Source organism: Mastomys coucha, unplaced genomic scaffold (assembly GCF_008632895.1).
Source record: "Mastomys coucha isolate ucsf_1 unplaced genomic scaffold, UCSF_Mcou_1 pScaffold7, whole genome shotgun sequence".
In the NCBI taxonomy this organism is placed as follows: domain Eukaryota; kingdom Metazoa; phylum Chordata; class Mammalia; order Rodentia; family Muridae; genus Mastomys; species Mastomys coucha.
The window spans coordinates 9,565,429-9,586,266 of record NW_022196913.1 but is presented as its reverse complement, the minus strand read 5'-3'; the positions used below and the strand labels follow the sequence as shown (position 1 = coordinate 9,586,266).

The 20,838-nt window shown below is 38.1% G+C and overlaps 1 pseudogene; it reads left to right on the top strand.

Moving 5' to 3' along the window:
• Positions 1-332: 332 nt before the first annotated feature.
• Positions 333-20,838, top strand: part of LOC116081809 — a 32,284-nt pseudogene continuing 11,778 nt past the window's right edge.

The window sequence follows — 20,838 nt, the reverse complement described above, 5'->3', positions numbered from 1 at the left end:
AGTTTCACTGTGTCTGTTTCGTTTCTGTTTCTGTGATCTGTCCATTGATGAGAGTGGGGAGTTGTAATCTCCCACAATTATTGTATGTGGTGCAATGTGTGCTTTGAGTTTTAGTAGTTTCCCTTTTCTATTGATTACCCATTAAACAGGTAATACCACTGATTAACCATTAGACAGACATAAGTACTGTTTAACTATTAATCAGAGAATAATACTGCTTAGCCATTATAGTGGGGTGATCCTCTGGTTATCCATTAGCCAGGAAGTTGATTGACTACTCCACAAAGGCTACAGCAACCACAGAACTTGCTTAGTTAGAAGAGTGATAAGCAATGAGTTCCAAACAGCAATGTATGAAATTGAACGATGGCCATGTCATCCCTGCACTGGGCGTTGGCACCTACAAACCAGAAGAGATAAGAACAGTGGTGTTGTGGTGGATGGGTCAAGAGAAAATGGGCTGAGGGTGGGCAGAGGAAATGACGCCATCAAGTCACTTACTTCCTATGTGACTCTGTGACACCCAACTAGTTCTATTTTTCTAGACTACTGTACAAGGTAGAAGATAGTTTGACTTTGATATTTCAAGGTCTGATTATATCATCACTTATCAATAATTTCGATAATTGTTATTGGCTTGCCAGAAGAATCTGGACTGGTAAAGTCCAGAATACTATCAGCTTCCTTGATTCTATGGCAGGGGATGGAGGAGGGGTGTGGAGAAGTGGGCAGTTCTCACAGCCAGAGTCCAGTAGAGTGGTCATCTGGCAACCCCGGAGACCCACTGAGCAAAGTAAATTTGTTCAGAAGAGACAGTAGGAGTTCGGTGATAGCTTCTGAAAACAATGGCTCAGATTTCAGCCCAGAGCCCTCACAGCTGCCCCTGCAGGAGACCTGTGCTCTATCAGGCAGACAATGTCTCAAGCTCCTAGCATTCTAGCTGGACCTTACACCCAGTCATCTGACCGCAAGTCAGGCATGCCATGCTCCATACAATAAAATGGGTGGTTTGCCCCCTCCTCACTCTCTTACCTCCTCCCTTACTCTTTTCCTCTTGCTCTTTTACTCTTCCCCTCTCTCCTTTCTTTCTTTTGTTCTCTTCTCTGCCTTTCTCCCTCTCCTTTTCCTCTCTCTCTCCTTCCTCTTCTTTCCTTCTCTCTACTCAACTAGCATATTTCTCCTTCCTACAATAAAATAACTCATTTATACATTGCCTCCTTTTTAACTAATGCGCCTTGCAGCAAACAGGTCAGCCCTGGGGGAGAGAGACACGGGCCTCAGCAGCAGGCCCCATGCCCACAGGGAGAAAGAGAGCCTCAGGTAGGCCACCAGTCCAGGCCCCCTGCTTTGGAACAACAGAAGAAGTTCCTTTGTTTAGCTATATATTCTAGGGTATTTTCCCCTATGGAATAATATAAGATTTAGGGAAATCAGCAAATTGAATGTTTGTATAAATGCCCAAGGACTACCACATTTCTATGTTGGGGAATTGTCAGTAAAATTCACAGTAATTGCTGCATTTAAGTTAAGCCTCCACTTATAACTCTCAACTGTGGGGATAGAGGGGACCCTGCAATATGATGATGGGTAAATGGTAATGGCGACATTCTGGCTGGTCTTTACTACTGTACCTTAGGGGCAGAACACAGTAGTCCAGAAGGTTCTCTGAATTGAGGTGACCAAAGAGGGCTGTTTTTTAAACCTGGAAGGAATTTCATATTCTAAAATTTCCCTTAGATCATGCAATTTTAAAAATAAGTGAATTATTCCTTTAACTTTGAATTCTTACTTTTCTCATCTCTAAGATTTACAAAGATATTTATGTAGTAACAATTGCCAAACTGTCCTGAATGCAATTTACCTTGTAAGAAATATTCAAAGAACAAGAGTGAAGAAATATGATGGGATTTAGTTACTTTATAGGATAAAGTGGCATGTCCAGAGGGAAAGAAGCAGGACCAGAAAGCTAAGTCTGGCTCAATGGTTACAAGCATTTGTTGCTCTTGTAGGTACCAGGGCTTTGTACCCAGAGCCTCATGGTGATTTACAACCATCCATAATTCCAATTCTAATAATCCAACATGGGCTTCCATGGGCACTGCCTGCACATGATGCACATACATACATGTAAGCAAAACATTCACACATGAAATTAATTTAAATATTTTTAGAAAAAGAAAAAAAAAAGTGTCAAGAAGTCTCAGCCTGAGTAGGCCTACAGTAAGACAACCTGGGCAGGCTTCAGGGCTCAGCACTGAGAGTCACCATTTCACATACTGTAACTTCATTGAGAAAAGAATTTGTAGACCAGGCATACCTTGCAATCACAGAGATCTGCTTTCCTCTGCTTCAGGAGCACTGGTATTAAAGGTAGGGCATCATGCCCTGCTCTGAAGCTTTTAATATAATTATGAAAGAGGTTTGGTGTGATCCTCTATTCTTTAACATATGAATGTTCACAGCATTACTCAAATCTGGCAGCGTAGGCAATAATTTTAAATTTAAGTCAGGTTATATCTTGAGTAAATAAAGTAACTTTTGTTTTGAGTGTCAACATCTCAACATGAATAATCCCTTACAATATGAGGAACAACAAGCTCTCTAAACAGATGAGATTTCTCACATGTTGTTACAATTTCATGCAGAAAATAACTCATTATTTCCTAGGAGTCTTCACAAGAAGACACATAATCCAGCACCAAATTTGCATTTTTTTTTCTGTTTTGTTCCAAGCACCCTTCTCCTGTGTTGTTGTAACTGTGAACCCACTACATAAATTATAACAGGACTATTCCTATATACTCAGTTCTGTAAACTTTTCCAGAATAGCCACTGAATGTGAGGTCTATTTCAGGTGCTCTGATGCTATGGGTATGCAAAGGTCATGGACGTAAACTACATGGTGATTACAGGGAAAAGACTGAGTGAAATTAAGTTGATACTCACTTCCCCAAATGCTGACCTAATTTGAGGTTTGGGAAAAGGATGATTCACCTGAAATCACTCTCATGTATTTGATCCCCACAATTCCTGTTGTAGATTCTGTTGTTTTACAGGTGGCAGAATTTCAGTGGACAGGAACTAGGCTCTTACTAAGCATTAAAGCAGCATGAGAATGACCTAGGAATGTGTAATCCTTCTACTTAGACAACTGACTCTCAGATCCACTTGCATCACTCTCTTCTGTGTCTTACATACTTCCCTTTTTTCTTCCTTCAGGTTCCTGAAAATAAGCAACTGGAGGCTATCCATTTAGCTGTATAGGCTGGGTTCCACAATATTGATACTGCTTATGTGTATCAAACTGAAAACCATATAGGGCAGGCTATTTAAAGCAAGAATGCTGCTGTCCTTGTGAAAAGAGAAGATATATTTATGACTACAAAGGTATTGTATATGCAGTGCTTTGGTGTACAGATTAATTGAAATATAATGTAAGGAAGCAAACATATTTGATTGGATCATTATCTGCTAAAATATACATCCTGGTTCAACTCTTAGTTGCATATAATTCATAGATGAGTTCCAACATGAAAAGCAGAAAAAAAGATCTGTCTTCCTACTATCTACAAATGCAGAGTTCAAAGTCCTTCATTGTTCAGAGCCTCAATTATATTTACCATGGGCTGTGAATTCAGGTAAACCATGAAATTGTGACTTCTACATCTCCTAGATTCCTTTGTAATATATCATATTCCAAAAACTAATTTTTACCTTTAAGTATCAATAGCAGTAAAAAGGCAACTCTCATATTAAAGATTAGTTAAAGTGAATTTACTTATGTCCATTACCTATAAGAGTATTCATATGGACCTTCTGTTCAATGATATAGGCTGTCAATTCTTTAATGTAAATAGAATTGAGTAATTAGATTAATAATTGATTTATTTTGTAAGCAAAAGTTCAAACAGACTTACAGACCCAGACTTTGAAAAAAATTGATTTCTGATCTCTGTATAATATAATCCAGAGACTGAGTATTATTATTAGTTGATGGGAGTTTGATCTTTTGAGAAAATTTCTTTCATTTTTGAAAGACTGAAAGCATCTTATAATGATGTTCATATGTATTAGTCACATTAATGGAAGACACAGAACAACAAAAAAATTAGTACTTTCTGTACAGTACAAAACATATCAGTATAGCCTCCATATGTGGAGAATATACTAATCCAGAATTACTTCCATTCTTTCATGCAAGTAGCTTTGATCCACTTTCCATAGGCCAGAGCTGGTTTGATCTAACTTGGAAAAATCATTGAAAAACCTTCAGCTAGATTATGTTTACTCTACTTTATACATTATCCAATGCAAATGAAGGTAAGCAATTTATTTATTTTTTGCAGAAACTCATTTTATTAGATATTTTCTTTATTTACATGTCATATGATTTCTCCTTCCCCAGTTTCCCCTCCCTCTCCAAAAAACAACAAGAACAAACCCCTGTTGCTTCCCCCCTCCCCCTGCTTGCCACCCCACCCTCTCCCACTTATTGGCCCTGGCATTCCCCTACACTGGGGAACAGAAGAAGGTAAGCAATTTAAATGACCAGACTTAATCAACTTTGACAAGGGTGGGATTATTATTTTTTTGCAATGATCAAGATAAATTTCTATTATATTTTCCTGTAAATTCAATTACTGTTTTCTGTAGTCTATACAAAGTAGATTATACAAAAGACCATAAAATGTTAAGCCCAAGCAATTGCTAGAATTATAGATTTAAAAGTAATCTTTGAAAATGCCACGTTTAAGTATTTCTTATATTGCATTAGTATGTATTTGGATTTAATTCAGCTTTTCTTTGTGGCATTGAGACAGTTCAAGTTTCTGGGTTATTACATCCTTTATAGCATCTTTGAGTTTTCTGCCATCAAAATTAGTCTTGAATATAACCCTAATTTACCATGTTTAGTGGATATACTTGCCTGTGCCCAGATAAACTCAGATAGAAAAAGATCACTAATTGGCCTGCATCAGGACTCAATTTCATTATTGCTGAAAATCAAGTTTGTATGAATACTGAATTTCTCAGCGATAGAGAAATATCTCAGCTGAAGTGAACCAGTGCAGATGGTACAAAATGGAGCAGTCCTCTGAACTGGGAGTAAGGATTATACAAATGACAGAAAGGAAGACTCAGAGGCAAAGGTTAGAAATAGGTAGGACTGTCCAGTCAGTGCTGCAGCAGCCCCAAGTTTAATTCTCTTAGGCTTTATATACTTTACAGAATCGTGTGAAACAAAGTCACAGGCCAGCAGAGACAATGGCTGACGTACATTCGGTATCTGTATCCATCCAGAGGCTCCCTATTCCTCCTGTTCCTTCCTCCAAGATTGACAGAACATTTCTCCCTTTGCCTTGAGCTTCAAATGTATCCCCTCTTATCCTTCCATGTGTCAGCAGGCCAGGAAATCTGCCAGCAGAACCAGGCCTGACTTGACTCTGACTGATAGGAATGCTTTCACAGAAGTAGGCAAAATGGCTCCCTACACAGAAGTTTAGATAAGAAGTGACTGGGGCTGGTGAGATGGCTCAGCGGGTAAGAGCACTGACTGCTCTTCCAAAAGTCATGAGTTCGGATCCCAGTAACCACATGGGGCTCACAACCACCTGTAAGGAGATCAGACACCCTCTCTTCCGGTACGTCTGAAGCAGGGCCGGAGCGAGCGGAGCAGCAGAGGTCCTAAGTTCAACAGCAGCCACACACATGATGGCTCATGGCCATCTGTACAGCTACAGTGTACTCATACACATGAAATAAATAAAATAAATCTTTTTAAAAAAAAGTGCTGGGTAGTGGTGGCGCACGCCTTTAATCCCAGCACTTGGGAGGCAGAGGCAGGAGGATTTCTGAGTTGGAGGCCAGCCTGGTCTACAGAGTGAGTTCCAGGACAGCCAAGGCTATACAGAGAAACCCTGTCTCAAAAAATCAAAAAAAAAATGACAAAATAATAGATATCAGCTAGGAGACCAAAGGTAGATCTGTGAGAATACTGAATAATAATAATAGTCATAGTAGTAGTAATAATAATAATAATAATAATAATAATAATAATAATAGATATGTAAAATATGTGATTTATACAAGAAACTAGCCCAAGCACCTAAAAACACTCATCATCCCACATGCAAATCACTCTGTAAATATAAATACATAACATGATGCTCCACCTAATGAATATTCAGTGTTCCAATTCTAGCTATTCCTATGAGACACCCGTGTTTACTCAGAGCATCATGCAGACTGTTTCTATTCCAGCCTGGGGAAGATCTGTTTCCAGAAGATGAGCATGGGAAACCATTATTTGACACAGTGGATATCTGTGCCACATGGGAGGTGAGTAATTAGAAGAGGGACAATGGAGGAGGTGAGGGAGGGAGCCTCAGGGGTATGAGAGAATATGGGAATGTGCCTCTGGGTGCAGGCATTCTTTATGTTTACAGAGTGTGTCACTGGAGTTCCTACAATGTGACAGGGGAAGTAGAGTATTCAGGACAACAGGATAACTGGATTCTGCCATGGTACTACGTGTGAACATCACTGCTTCTTAGCAAGGACCCAGGGATCCTGTGTGGTTGTCACTCTCTTCCTCTGTTTTCTTCAGTCTTTTGGTTTCTTCATGCTCGGTGTCAGAGATCATCTAAGCAGTGTCTCCCTAGGGTGACTTTTTCAGTGTTGGTGTGATGGTGATCAAATTCAGAATCTTTCACATTCTGACAAGGGCTCTGCCTATGAGCTATATGTGCAGAGCTTGATGCTATTCGTTTAACCTCTCCATCTTACATTTATTTCAATATAAATATGACCTTTTATAACTCCTTCATTCCTAGGCATTGGAGAAGTGTAAGGATGCAGGATTGGTCAAGTCAATTGGGGTATCCAACTTTAATAGCAGGCAGCTGGAGAAAATTCTGAATAAGCCTGGGCTCAAATACAAGCCTGTCTGCAACCAGGTGAGAACCCTCACACGTCTCTCTTCCTCACCTCCGTTTCCTTATTTCAGTTCTGATACCTCCAGTCTGGTTGCCCCTTCTTAGTTCATCTTATTTTCATGGAAAAGATTCTAAGATCAGTGTCACTGTATCAAACAATACTTGGAGATTCTAACATACAATATTGGATTATTAAAATTTTGTGAATATGAGGACATACCATAGTGCCCAAGTGGTACAGAATGTGGAGATTTAAAATGTTCCTGGAAGCAGATGTCAGTAAGAGTATTTAAGGATCAAAGTAGATTTACCACTGAGTTGGAAAATGCATCTCCATATATATGCATATATACATACACATATATATATATGTAGGTATACATACATATGTACATATGTATGTATATATGCATATATCTTCATTAATTTTTAATTAAATAAGATAAATATGAATTTAATGTGTAATATATTAAATATACTTATATATTAATAATATTTTATTTTAATTATTGTTATAATGTAAAATATTTAATTATAATTATGAAATTATACTATTTACACTATATAAAATATGTAATGATATTGTAAATGCAAGTTAAATATAAAACTTAAATATCAGTATTTTCTTTAATTTTTAAAATTACATTTGTGTATATGTGTTCATGCTTTTGTGTAGGTGTGTCTGTGTATGTATCTGTGTGTGTGTGTGTGTGTGTGTTTGTGTGTGTTTGTGTATGTGTGTTATAGTGCATATGTGGATCTCATGGAGCAAACTGATCTTAACACACTGAGCCATCTCACAGGGCCTATAGTTGCAACATTCTTATGAACTTGTTCAAAGCCAATTCTTTAATTTTTCACTTTCAGAGAGCTTAGAAAACATCTCCCAAGAATGAAGGTGTTTTCAAACATTGTCAGATTTATGTTTGGAGAAATTAACAATAGTTTTCTTATATAATCTGAATCTGCCTATGTTTAAATTTCTCAATGATCTCTGGAGACATCCTCAAGCCAGCACTATGCTTTCTGTTTGTAAAGCAAAACGGAATTAAACTCTAAGGCATGATTCACAAAACTGGGTTATCACAGGAAAATTATTTTGTGTTGTATTAGTAATATAGACATGAAATTAAGTTTTAAAGACACCAATTACATTATACTGATAATCTAAATATGTTACATTTTCCTATTCAGGTACTTGCCTTTAATATTTCTCTGTTACATTAACTTTAGCATCTCATATAATCATATCTTTGTTTTTTCCATCTACAGGTGGAATGCTATCTGTACCTGAACCTGAGCAAGCTGTCGAACTACTGCAGGTCAAAGGACATTATTCTTGTTGCCTACTGTGCTCTTGGATCTCAAGGACCTAAGCGATGGTAAGAAGGACAGTAGGGGTGAAATCATTTCAGTACTATAAATTCAGTTTTCAGAAGCTCAGTTTGAACTTGCTCAGAGAGAGGGTAGGATTTGCATTTTTGAGGAAGTCTCATGATGGAAACAATGCTGGTCCAAGGACTTCTTTGAATACCCCTGGCTTTGAGTGGGCATTCTATGAGTTCAGAAGCCTCCTAAAGATTCTCAACTTTTGAAACTAAAGTTTCTGCCTTTTCTTCCAGGGTAGACCCAAGCACCCTGGCAAGGAAATTTAATGTGCAAAATTCAATTATAATATTATAAAAATATTTCCTCATAGTCAAGTTTATGAAAATAAAACTAGTATATTCCACAATCAGGCAGGAAAATGCAGTGGTCAAGTCTAATGATAGCATCATAGATTTCTGCTTTTGCTACCATAGAAATAAATCCAAGAGTTAATGTTTTCTATTTTTCTTTTCTTTTTTAGGGGAGGGGGCACCCAGAATACCCCTTTTCTGATGAATTTTAATGTGGAGACCTGTGTTGTGACTTCTACACACAGTCTCAAAGCCCCTCTATGTGGATAGCAATATTTGTGACATCCCAGATGTTTTTAAATGTTAACAAATTCAGATAAATTGAAATCATGTATCTTTTCTCATCATAATGCAATAAAACTTAAATCAATAATAAAAAATAAAATAGCAATATTGGGTTCCACTTTGAAGCAAGATTGCAGATGGTGTTGTGAAAAGAAAAGACATACTTCTCACTACAAAGTTATTGTGTGAACTGGGCAGTGGTGGGGCATGCCTTTAATCCCAGCACTTGGGAGGCAGAGGCAGGTGGATTTCTAAGTTCGAGGGCAGCCTGGTCTACTGAGTGAGTTCCAGGTCAGCCAGGGCTATACAGAGAAACCCTGTCTTGAAAAACAAACAAACAACAAGAAAAAAAATCCAAAATCAAAGGTATTGTGTTTATAGAAGGCTTGTGTATGAATTAATGAAGAGTGATATAAAAACCTAAAATTATAGTATTGCCTTCGTGAAGTGTGTTATTGATATAATATTTATCCACATATCATCACATAAAAATCTTAGTTTCATTCACTAAAAACCATAGGCTTCTTATACTCTAGAATTGTATGGCTTGCAAATCCTTTTCTTTCCTGAGCATAGGATCAGTCCAGCAAAATTCAGTTGGATCGTTGAACTAAGAAATCAACTTGATCAATTTTAGATTTTTTATGGCTTAGAATATCCTGAATGTTTACAATATTAGTATTTCTTTCCTACTGAAAATAACAGGATATCAGAGTTTATGGGATGTTAAATGACATTTATCTAGTTCACGGAAATTTGTGTCCACTGATTATTAAGAGTCCACAGCAAAAAAAAAAAAAAAGTCCATAGCACATTTTTGATGACTTATATTAATAAACAAAAGCTAACATATTTTCAGGGAATTGAAGGGACAGGATACTTATAAAAAAATTTAGCTTTTGTATATGCTTAGACTAGAGAGTGGCTCTATTAAAGGTGTGGCCTTGTTGGAGTAGGTGTGTCACTGTGGATGTGGGTTTTAGCTAGTCCTAGCTCCCTGGAAGTCAATCTTTTCTTAAAGGCCTGCAAATGAAGATGTAGACCTCTCAGCTCCTCCTGCACCATGCCTGCCTGGATACTGCCATGCTCTTGCTTTGATGATACTGGACTGAATCTCTGAACATGTAAGCTAGCCCCAATTAAATGTTGTCTTTTGCCCCAACCCATGGGGTGTTCATCAGGTACCTAGGGCAGGGGACAGAGACACTGAAAGAGACAAGAGACACGAAGAATGAGAGCAAGACAGTTGTCTGATCAAGCTCCAAAAAAATTTATTTCAGGGATGGCAATATAAGCACAAGCAGGAGAAAGCTTCAAGGTAGCGGGGAAGAGCCCAGGACGAGCGAGGGAGGAAGAGCCCTGGGCAAGGGAGGCCGGGTGGCAATCTTGAGTTCCTGGAACCAACAGTCACAGTGTCCTCCATACCCACAAATATTCTTACTATTAGACAACACATGTTCTCTCAGGGCTGTATGTGTAAGCTAGTAATTTTCCACAAGGCCATGGCTCCCAGCAGTCTTGTCTTGGTCATGGTGACTGTTCACAGCAGTAAAACCTTAACTAAGAAAGAAGTTGGTATCAGGAGTTGGGTATTGCTGTGATAGGCCTGACCATGCTTTTGTCTGGAAGGATATGAATTTAGGGACTTTGGATTTGGAAAGCAGTGAAATGCTTTAAATGGGGCTTTATGGGCTATCCTAGTAAGACTATGAAAGATTTTGTTGCTGAAATTGATTTGAACTGTGCAGACCTAGCCCAAGTAGAGAAGAATTTCAGTATGTGTCATGAGATTGGTTTTGTGGTATTTTGGTAAAGAATGTGGCTGCTTTATGCCATTATCTGAAGAATCTACCTAAGGCTAAGGTAAAGAGATTTATATCAATTGCATTGAAAAGGAAATCTCAAAAATAAAACCAGCAGGTTTTATTTGTTGTTCTCTGGTTAAGTCTCATGAAGAGCATTTTGAATAAGCATGGCAAGCTTAGAAAGAAAAAATATGAAGTATATGGTTCAAGTATTAAAGGGGCCCCAGGAAGTAAAATGAAGCTGAATCCCGTGTTCAAGAATATTAAGTTAAACTAAGGGATTGGTGACCATGGGTCAAGATCACACCTAGCTAAGTTTAGGACTGCTATAGACTATGAGAATTTGGAAAGTTGGACTAAATGCACTTTTCATTATGCTTCATTTAGGTATGTCACACAAAGACTCATATGTTTGAACAAGTCTATGGGGGCCTGGGAGTGGAATGTGATGGTTTGTACATGTTTGGGCTAGGGAGTGACCCTATTAATTAGGAAGTGTGGCCTTATTAGAGTAGATGTGTCATTGGCTGTAGGATTTAATACCCTCAACCTAGCTGCGTGGAAGCCAGTAATCTGCTGGCAGCCTTCAGATGAAGATGTAGACCTTTCAGCTCCTCCTGCACCATGCCTACCTGGATGCTCCCATGCTTCTGCTTTAATGATACTGGACTGAACCTCTGAACCAGTAAGCCAGCCCCAATTAAGTGTTGTCTTTATACGCATTGCCTTGGTCATGGTCATACTGTTCACAACAGTAAGACCCTAAGACTATATGATTCAGATATTTGAATATTATGACTTGATAAATTTTGCATTTTTTTGTTTCTTAGAGAAAGGGTTTCTCTGTATAGCCTTGGTTGTCCTGGAACTCACTTTGTAGACCAGGCTGGCCTTGAACTCAGAGATCTGCCTACCTCTGCTTCCCAAGTGCTGGGGTTAAAGGCATTTGCTACCATTGCCTGGCTACAAATTTTCATCTTTAATAATGTCTTCCCATATAAATTCAATTGACAATTAGTAACCATCAATATTCTGAAGTTCACATACATATACAGATCAGATGAAATAGCCCAACTGGAGTGCATATTATTCCCTGTGATTATCACTTTCTGCTCATTACAAAATTTCTCAATTCTGATTATTTTTAATCTAAGACAACAACCATTCTTTAACCCTTCAGCTTTGGAGTAAATTCCATTGGCCAGAACTGGTCCAAGTTGGCTTAAAATGATCACTGCAAAACCTTTAACTAGATTTTAAAATCTTATTCATTACCCAATATCAATTAAGGTATGCCATTTGCATCATGTAGCCTAATTAACTATTGATAGATGATGCTGTGCTTCACTTATTTCATGGATGTTTACTTTTCTGTTTCCATTGCAATGGGTGGGATGCATTTCTTTGCTGAGTTTTCTATAGCAACTGCTTTTATTATAGCCATCAGATACAAAAGATGAAAATGGAAAAGTATTGTTTGAAACAGGAGAGCTCTGTACTGTATGGGAGGTGAGTACATAAAGATGAAACCTCAGAGAAATATCAGGCCATGATTTCACTGATGAAATTGGAGTGTGCACCATTCAATCTAGGAAGCATCCTGTGAACACAGGTGTTTCCCTATAGTAGTGGGGCAGACAACCTGACTAAATAAGAAGAAAAAAGAAGTGAAGACTGGAATGTAATTAAGAGGGTATTCTCTGAAATATCACACATGGTTGTGCTTTAATAAAATCTGTCACTATTTTCTTCTCTCTACCTACTCCTCACCCACACTGTCCTCTTAATTCATGTGCTCTTCTTTAAATGCATTGAGTACACTTAGTACTGCATGTATGTACATGGCTGATGTACTCCAAAATGGACATGTTATCAGAAGCTGCACATAATGAAGACAGATTCTCTCTCCTCTGGCCACTGTCAGTAGACAATAGTCCTTCAGCTAGGACTGGGAATCTGTAAGAGTCATATGATCTACAACAGAATTATGAATGGTTTTAAACTTGTGAAGACTGTTCATACAAGTACAGCTACTATGATTGCATGTATAAAAAATCCTTCATGTGGCCTCTTCATCCTTCGACTGCTAGTGCCATGATGATCCCTGAGCCTTACAGAAAAACCTTTGATACAGATTTCTGATTTAGGACTGAACAATCCACAGTCTCTTATGCTCTGCACTTTGACCAACTGTGAGCTTGTATAAATTGCCATCTACTGCCAAAAGAAGCATTCTGGTAAGGTTTGGGAGCTACACTCAGCTGTAGAAATAAAGATAAAGATTTAGTGGGCAGTTTACTAGTATATCCATTTAGCAGAATAATAATAGTTTCTCCTTGAGGACCTATGCCCTAAACAACTACAGATCCATGGCTTAGTTAACACTACCAGATATGAATTATATCTTTTGGAGTCATCCTTAAATCCAATCAGAAAGTGGCCAGTAATTCTAATAGCACATGTGGCAATATTGCACCACTGGACTCATTTTGCCTGGCTGATCATTACTGTAGTTCAAGGGTTTACAGCTAAATAAAATTTCTGATTATTTTTATTCCTCGTTAGTATATACAGCATCTCCCAGCACTACAAAGAGCTTCCAGAACACTACCAGATTTATTTCTTCATGTCCTGTGAGTCAACTATGTGTTATCTGCAGCAATAATATCTTACCATCGAGTTATGGAGGGTAGCCAAAAACAACTCATATTGTTTGGGGTGTCTATGATACTCCAAGGACCAACAACACCTGTTTGTTTTATTTGATAGTCTGTGATATCTAGGAAGGGAATTCTCCCCTCCTTGGAGGATAACTTCATTCAGGTTCCCCTTATCTCCCTTCATATGTATATGGAAGCTTTTACATTAACAAGTTTCCATCTGGCTTTTTCATAAGATATCAGAGTAAGTTACTTCTCTGACACTGTCCCATTTACTTCACCATCTCATCCCTACACTACTCAACACTTCTTCCTCCATCACTCCCCATTCTGCTTTCATTCCTCCTGTGTTCTCCTACTCTCCCTTGAAAGCTACAACTCCATGGTCGTTTTCATCTGACTTCTAACGGGCTGTAATATAAATTCATATCTAAAGATTCATAGCTAGGATCCACATATTTAAAAAACATGTGATATTCATCTTCCTTGTTTTGGGATGCTTCCCTCTGAATAGTTACTTATTTACAGCTCTACCTATTTACCAATTGCAATAGAATTTTAATAGGAATGGTAATTTTGGAATTTTATTTGTGTTTATAGCTGAATGAAATTGCATTGTGTATATGGTCCAAATTTACATTACCCTTTCATTTCTTGATGGAGTTTAGGTGTTTCCATTTCTTGAATGTTGTGAGTAGAGCAGTGAGCAAGTGTCTTGATAGGAGGATACACTTTTAGTGGTATGGCTGTGTCATGTGGTAGACATGTTTCTAGCTTTATGAGGGACCTCCAAAGTGATTTCATTAGTGTCTGCACCAATGTTCACCTCTAACAACAGTGAATAAGTGTTCTATTTTGCCCATATCTATATCAGTATGCTCTCATTTCTTTTCATGATCTTACACACTTTGAATTAAGATTAAGTCTCAAAATTGTTTTAATTTGCATTTCCTTATAGATGCTGAGGTTGAATATTCTAAATTTATTTATTTATATATGAATACTTCTCTTTTATTTTGTTAAGAACACATTTGTCTTTTTTATAGCTTTCAATTTTATTTCTATTCCTAAATTATTATAAAATCACTTGAATTCAAAATAACTTTTGCTATCTTTATATATTTTAATATTTATACCAAGTCACTGGATGTATTGAGAGCATCTCAAAGCCAAGTCTTTGAAGTAGCAGTTTAAGGTCTACATTCGGTTCAGAGTGGCTTGGCTAAGAAAGCCCCATCAGAGCTGTAAGTCATAGATGAGTATCCTCATGTACAGACACTGCTAGACCTCCCCAGTCAAAACAATGCATGAGAAAGAAACCCCAGATGCATATTGGTAGCTGGCAGTTCATATTCCAGAAATAACAATCACTACCAATTTGACAATTACAAGAAACATTTCCCCCTTGAAAACTTAGTGGTAAAGCACTCATGGAAATATCTAGCATGCATACTTCACTACCTTGCCTGTGGTATGCTGAAGGCAGTGTTCATCCAGGTCCTCAAGCAGATCAAAATGAAAGGTCATATTCATTGATCAGCATGCAAAAGTCTTTCATATCATTTCATTGTTTTTGTTGGTATTTAAGATGAACATTAGTCTGGGATGATCTGATAGGGTGTGTGGGATTATTTCAATCTTCTTGTATTTGTTGAGGCCTATTATGTGATGAATTATATGGTCAATTTTGGAGAAGGTACTGTGAGGTGCTGAGAAGAAGGTATATTCTTTTGCTTTAGGATGCAATGTTCTATCAATATCTGTTAAATACATTTGGTAAGTTTCACTGTGTCTCTGTTTAGTTTCTGCTTCCATGATTTGTCCATTGATGAAAGTGGGGTGTTAAAGTCCCCCACTGTTATTGTGTGGGGTGTGATGTGTGCTTTGAGCTTTAATAAAGTTTCTTTTACGAATGTAGGTGCCCTTGCATTTGGAGCAGAGATGTTCAGAATTGAAAGTTCATCTTGGTAGATTTTAACTTTGATAAGTATGAAGTGTCCTTACTTATCTTTTTTTGATAACTTTTGGTTGAGAGTTGATTTTAGTCAATATTAGAATGGCTACTCCAGCTTGTTTCTTGGGTTCATTTGCTTGGAAAATTGTTTTCCAACCTTTTAGTCTAAGGTAGTGTCTGCCCTTTTTCAGGGAGGTATCACCTGTATGCAGCAAAATACTGGGTCCTTTTTATGTATCTAGTCTGTTATTCTATGTCTTTTGGGGGGAACTGAGTCCTTTGATGTTAAGAGATATTAAGGAAAAGTGCCAATCCACAAGCATGGGAGATCTTTCCATCTTCTGAGATCTTCTTCAATTTCCTTCTTCAGAGACCTGAAGTTCTTATCAAACAGATGAGGTACAGAGCTAAACAAAGAATTCTCAACTGAGGAATACCGAATGGTTGAGAATTACCTAAAGAAATGTTCAACATCCTTAGTCATCAGGGAAATGCAAATCAAAACAACCCTGAGATTCCACCTCACACCAGTCAGAATGGATAAGTTCTAAAACTCAGGTGACAGCACATGCTGGAAAGGTTGTGGAGAAAGAGGAATACTCCTTCAGTGCTGGTGGGATTGCAAGTTGGTACAACTTGCAGTCTGAAAATCAGTTTGGTGGTTCCTCCAGAAATTGGACATAGTTCTACCAGAGGGCATTGCTGTACCACTCCTAGGCATATACCCAGAAGATACTCCAAGATATAATAAGGGACCATGTTCCACTATGTTCATAGCAGCCTTATTTATAATAACCAGAAACTGGAAACAACCCAGATGTCCCTCAACAGAGGAATAGACACAGAAAATGTGGTATATATACAGAATGGAGTACTTTTCAGCTATTAAAAACAATAAATTTATTAAATTCTTAGGGAAATGGATGGATATGGAGAATATCATCCTGAGTGAGATAACCCAGTCACAAAACAACACACATGGTATGCACTCTCTGATAAGTGGATACTAGCCCAGAAGATCAGAATACACAAAGTACAATCTGCAAGCCACAAGAAACTCAAGGAGAAGGAATACCAAAATGTGGATACTTCATTCCTTCTTAAAAGGGGGAACAAAATACTCATGGAAGGAGTTGCAGAGAAAAACTATGGAGCAGAGACTGAAGGAAGGACAATCCAGAGACTGCTCCACCTGGGAATCCTTCCCATATTCAATCACCAAATCCAGACACTATTGTGGATGCCAACAAGTGCTGGCTGACAGGAACCTGATATAGCTGTCTCCTGAGAGGCTCTGACAGTACCCGACTAATACAAAAGTAGAGGCTCACAGCCATCCATTGGACTGAGTACAGGGTCCCCAATGAAGGAGCTAGAGAAAGAACCCAAGGAGCTGAAGGGTTTGCAGCTCCTTAGGATGAACAACAATATGAATTAACTAGTACCCTCAGAGCTCCCAGGCACTAAACCACCAACCAAAGAGTACACATGGTGGGATGGACAAATGGCTCCAGCACCGTATGTATAGTAGAGGATGGCCAAGTCAGTCATCAATGGGAAGAGAGGCCTTTGGCCCTGTGAAGGTTCTATGCCCCAGTGTAGGGGAATGCCAGGGCCAGTAAACAGGAGAAGGTGGGGTAGTGAGCAGGGGGAGGAGGGAGAAAACAGGGGTTTTTTTGTTTTTGTTTTTGTTTAATTATTTTATTTTATTTTTTTTATTTTTTTCAGAGGGGAAACTAGAAAAGGAGATATTGTATGACAAATAAATAAAGAAAATATCTAATAAAAATAAAAAATAAAAAGTTTTAACAAAAATAAATAAATAAATGTGGTATGTTTGTAGTAAAAAAAAATTCCATTTTTCATTTATATTAACTTTAGTTCTTCGTTAGGGTTTCTATTGCTGTGATAAAACAAGCCAAAAGCAACTTGAAGAGGGAAAAGTTACTTTTAGCTTACATTTCCACATTACAGTCAAGCCTTGAGTGAAGTCAGGAATACTCAAACAAGGCCAGAACCAAGGGACAGGAACAGAAGCAGAGACAATGGAAGAGTGCAGCTTTACTGCTTGGATGGCTTTCTTACACCATCAGAAACACCTGCCAAGGAGAATCACCACTCACAATGGCCTGAGTCCATCCACATCAATCATTAATTAAGAAAATGCCCTACGTACTCACCTACCTGCAAAACTTAGGTAGGCATTCTCTCAACTGAGAGCTCTTTTCAAATGATTCCACTTTGTGTCAGTAGGATATAGAACTTGCTGTCATGCTTTTATGAATGTATACATGACCCTTTGCAATTTCTTCTTCCCCAGGCCATGGAGAAGTATAAGGATGCAGGGCTGGCCAAATCCATTAGGGTGTCCAACTTTAACCGCAGGCACCTGGAGATGATCCTAAACAAGAGGGACTCAAGTACAAGCCTGTGTGCAACAAGGTGCGACCCCTCTAGCCTCTTCTTCTGTTCTTCATGTTCTTTCTGTCATATAGCAGGTAACTATACCTTCCTACTTCTCATTCATCTTTATTTGTAGAACACAAAATTCTCATAGCACTTGTGTTTGGCTGGGAGAGCATCAGGGACTCTTAGTTTTATTTCTTCTCGATGGCTCCTTAATAAAGAAGACAGGGTGTTATTAGGGTCCAGTGAATATAAGAATCTGAGAATATGAATGTAACCCCAAAGCCAATAGCATAGTTCCTGACTGGAGACGATAAAAAGTGTCCAGATCAGACAGTCAAGTTATCTGCTTATGAGAGTTTCAATAGTAGATGGAGTGCATTCACAGAACATTGGCTGACCTTGTTCCTGAATACACCTTAGTCATCATCACTTTTGGAGCTTCTGCAACCAAATCAACCATTTAAACACATTTGCCTTTTGTTCTAACTTATTTCTCAATAACTTTCAATCACTGGTATGAAATCACTTTATAGGAGACACTAATTGTGTTGTAATGTTACATATATTTTTTACGTTCTATTTATTTTTCATATTAATTTTGACACTTTTGGGGTTGGTGAGATGGTATATCAGTTAAGAGTGCTTGCTGATTTTCTAAAGCTTTAATGAATCCAATAACTTCTTTGACACTTAAAGAACCTTAAATACACACACACATGAGCACAATAGATGATAAGAAAGATATTAAAAGTATTTTATTAAATGAATTTTTTAATTAATTTATTTTTCACACTCCATATTTTATTCCCAACCCGATCCACCCTCTGACTGTACCTTCTCCCCAACCCTCTATCTTCACATGGATGTCCCTACCCTCCACCCCACCTGATCTCTAAACTCCCTGGGGCCTCCAGTCTCTTAAGAGTTAGGTGCATCATCTCTGAATGAGCACAGATCTGGAAGTCCTCTACTGTATGTGTGTTGGGATCCTCATATCAGCTGATTTATGCAGTTTGGTAGTCCAGTGTTTTGGGAGATCTCAGGGGTCCATATTAATTGAGACTGCTGGTCCTCCTATAGGATCGCCCTTCTCCTCAGCTTCTTTCAGCTTTCCTTAATTCAACAACAGGGGTCAGCTGCTTCTGTCCATTGGTTGGGTGCAAATTATCTGCCTATAGTACAATATATTTCTATACTGTCCATCCATAGGTAGAACATCACCCTTATCTGAATCAGAGCAGGCTGTGAGATTTATGCAAATCAAGAGGCATTATTCTGGTTGCCCACAGAGCCCTGGGGAGTCAGCATCCTATAATTGGGTAACAAGTACAACTTTTTATGTGAAATTATAATTTAATTATAGTACTTTCCCTTTCCTTCCACCAAACCCTTCAATATGCCCCTCCCTGCTTTCCCTCAAATTCATGGCCCCTTTTTCACTAATTATTATTTCATGCATATATATATGCATTTATAATTAATAATAATAAATAATATATATTTAATCCATACAATAATAACTAAATGTTTTCAGAGTTGACACTAGACAACAAAATAGTGTGTTCTGCCCTGGAGAAGGCCACCTCTCCTTTTCCCAGTTTTCCTCAGTTACCTATAGGTCTTTATGTAGAATTGAGGATTCATTGGGTTTTCTTCATCCAGTTTGATATATTCATTGGTGTTAATTTTATTTAGCTAATGTTTGGGCAGTTATATTGATGAAATTTTATGGATGTTGATTTTGGTGTTACTAGGTTAAACAATTTTACAAGTTTTCTGATCCTCTGGCTCATACAATCCTCTGCCTCCTCTTCTGCCATGTTCCCTGTACTTTATGCTCAGGAGCACTTTGCAGATGGATCCGTAGGGACTGGGTGCCACAATTCTTGATTTTGGTTGTAGTTTTCTATTTTTTGCACTGAAAATTTTCTTTGATAAGGAGAGCAGATTACACTTAACTGTGGGTATAAAGACAGGTGTTTAGATTCTTCTTACAGATTGTGCTATTTTAGTAAAGTAATAATTGTAAGTTCTCTAATACCCATGATTTTATTAGCACTCAGTAATTCACTAGGTTTCATGTAGAGGGCAAGGTTTCCCTCTTGTTTAATGGGTCTTAAGTCTAATTATAAAATTATTGGTTACTGCCAAGGTTTTACTGCTGTGAACAGACACCAAGAACCAGGCAACTCTCATAAGGACAACATTTAATTGGGCTAACTTACAGGTTCAGAGGTTCAGTCCATTATCATCGAGGCAAGAACATGGCATCCAGGCAGGCATGGTGCAGGAGGAGCTGAGAGTTCTACATCTTCATCTGAAGGCTGCTAGCAGAATACTGGCTTCCAGGCAGCTAGGATGAGGGTCTTAAAGCCCACAACCAGTGACACATCTACTCTAACAAGGCCACACACACTCCAACAAGGTCCATCTACTCCAACAGAGCCATACCTTCTAATAGTGCCACTCCCTGAGCTGAACATATATAAACCATAACAATATGTGTGCCACAATTGCTCTCTTAGGGTTATTATGCCATACTGGTCATTGGTATGGTTAATAGATGTCATATAAGCACAACTTTTATTTCTATAATCCTCCCTTTTCAGGACTTCACTCTGAACTCTTTCAGAAAAACAACAGAAAGTCTTCTCAGGATATTGATTCTTCTAATCCAGGGAAAATTTGCTGCAAACTCTTCTCTAGAGCAATATATCTTGAAGTGTTTGGAAGTTCCCAGAAAAAATGGACACTCAGCTTCAGGAGTTCAGTATTTCTGCTTTTCTTCTAGAGTGGCCTATAATGCCTCATTTCTTTTGAATGATCTAGTTCTTTGTGCCATGGCCAAAAAGTACAATCGAAGTCCAGTTCAGATTGCCCTTCGCCACCAGGTGCAGTGTGGGGTTGTTGCTCTGTCCCATAGTTATGAACAGAATGAGATGAAAGAGAATATTCAGGTGTCAGGGAGCTCTGGGTATCTAGAACTCTGGCTATTCTTCCTTACGCATGAATCCTTTTGGAAAACCTGTAAGCCATTTTTTTAATTCAATTGCCAAAACATTTTCTCTAACCTTTCCTGTGCACGAGAGATTTTTTTTTTTTTTTTTTTTT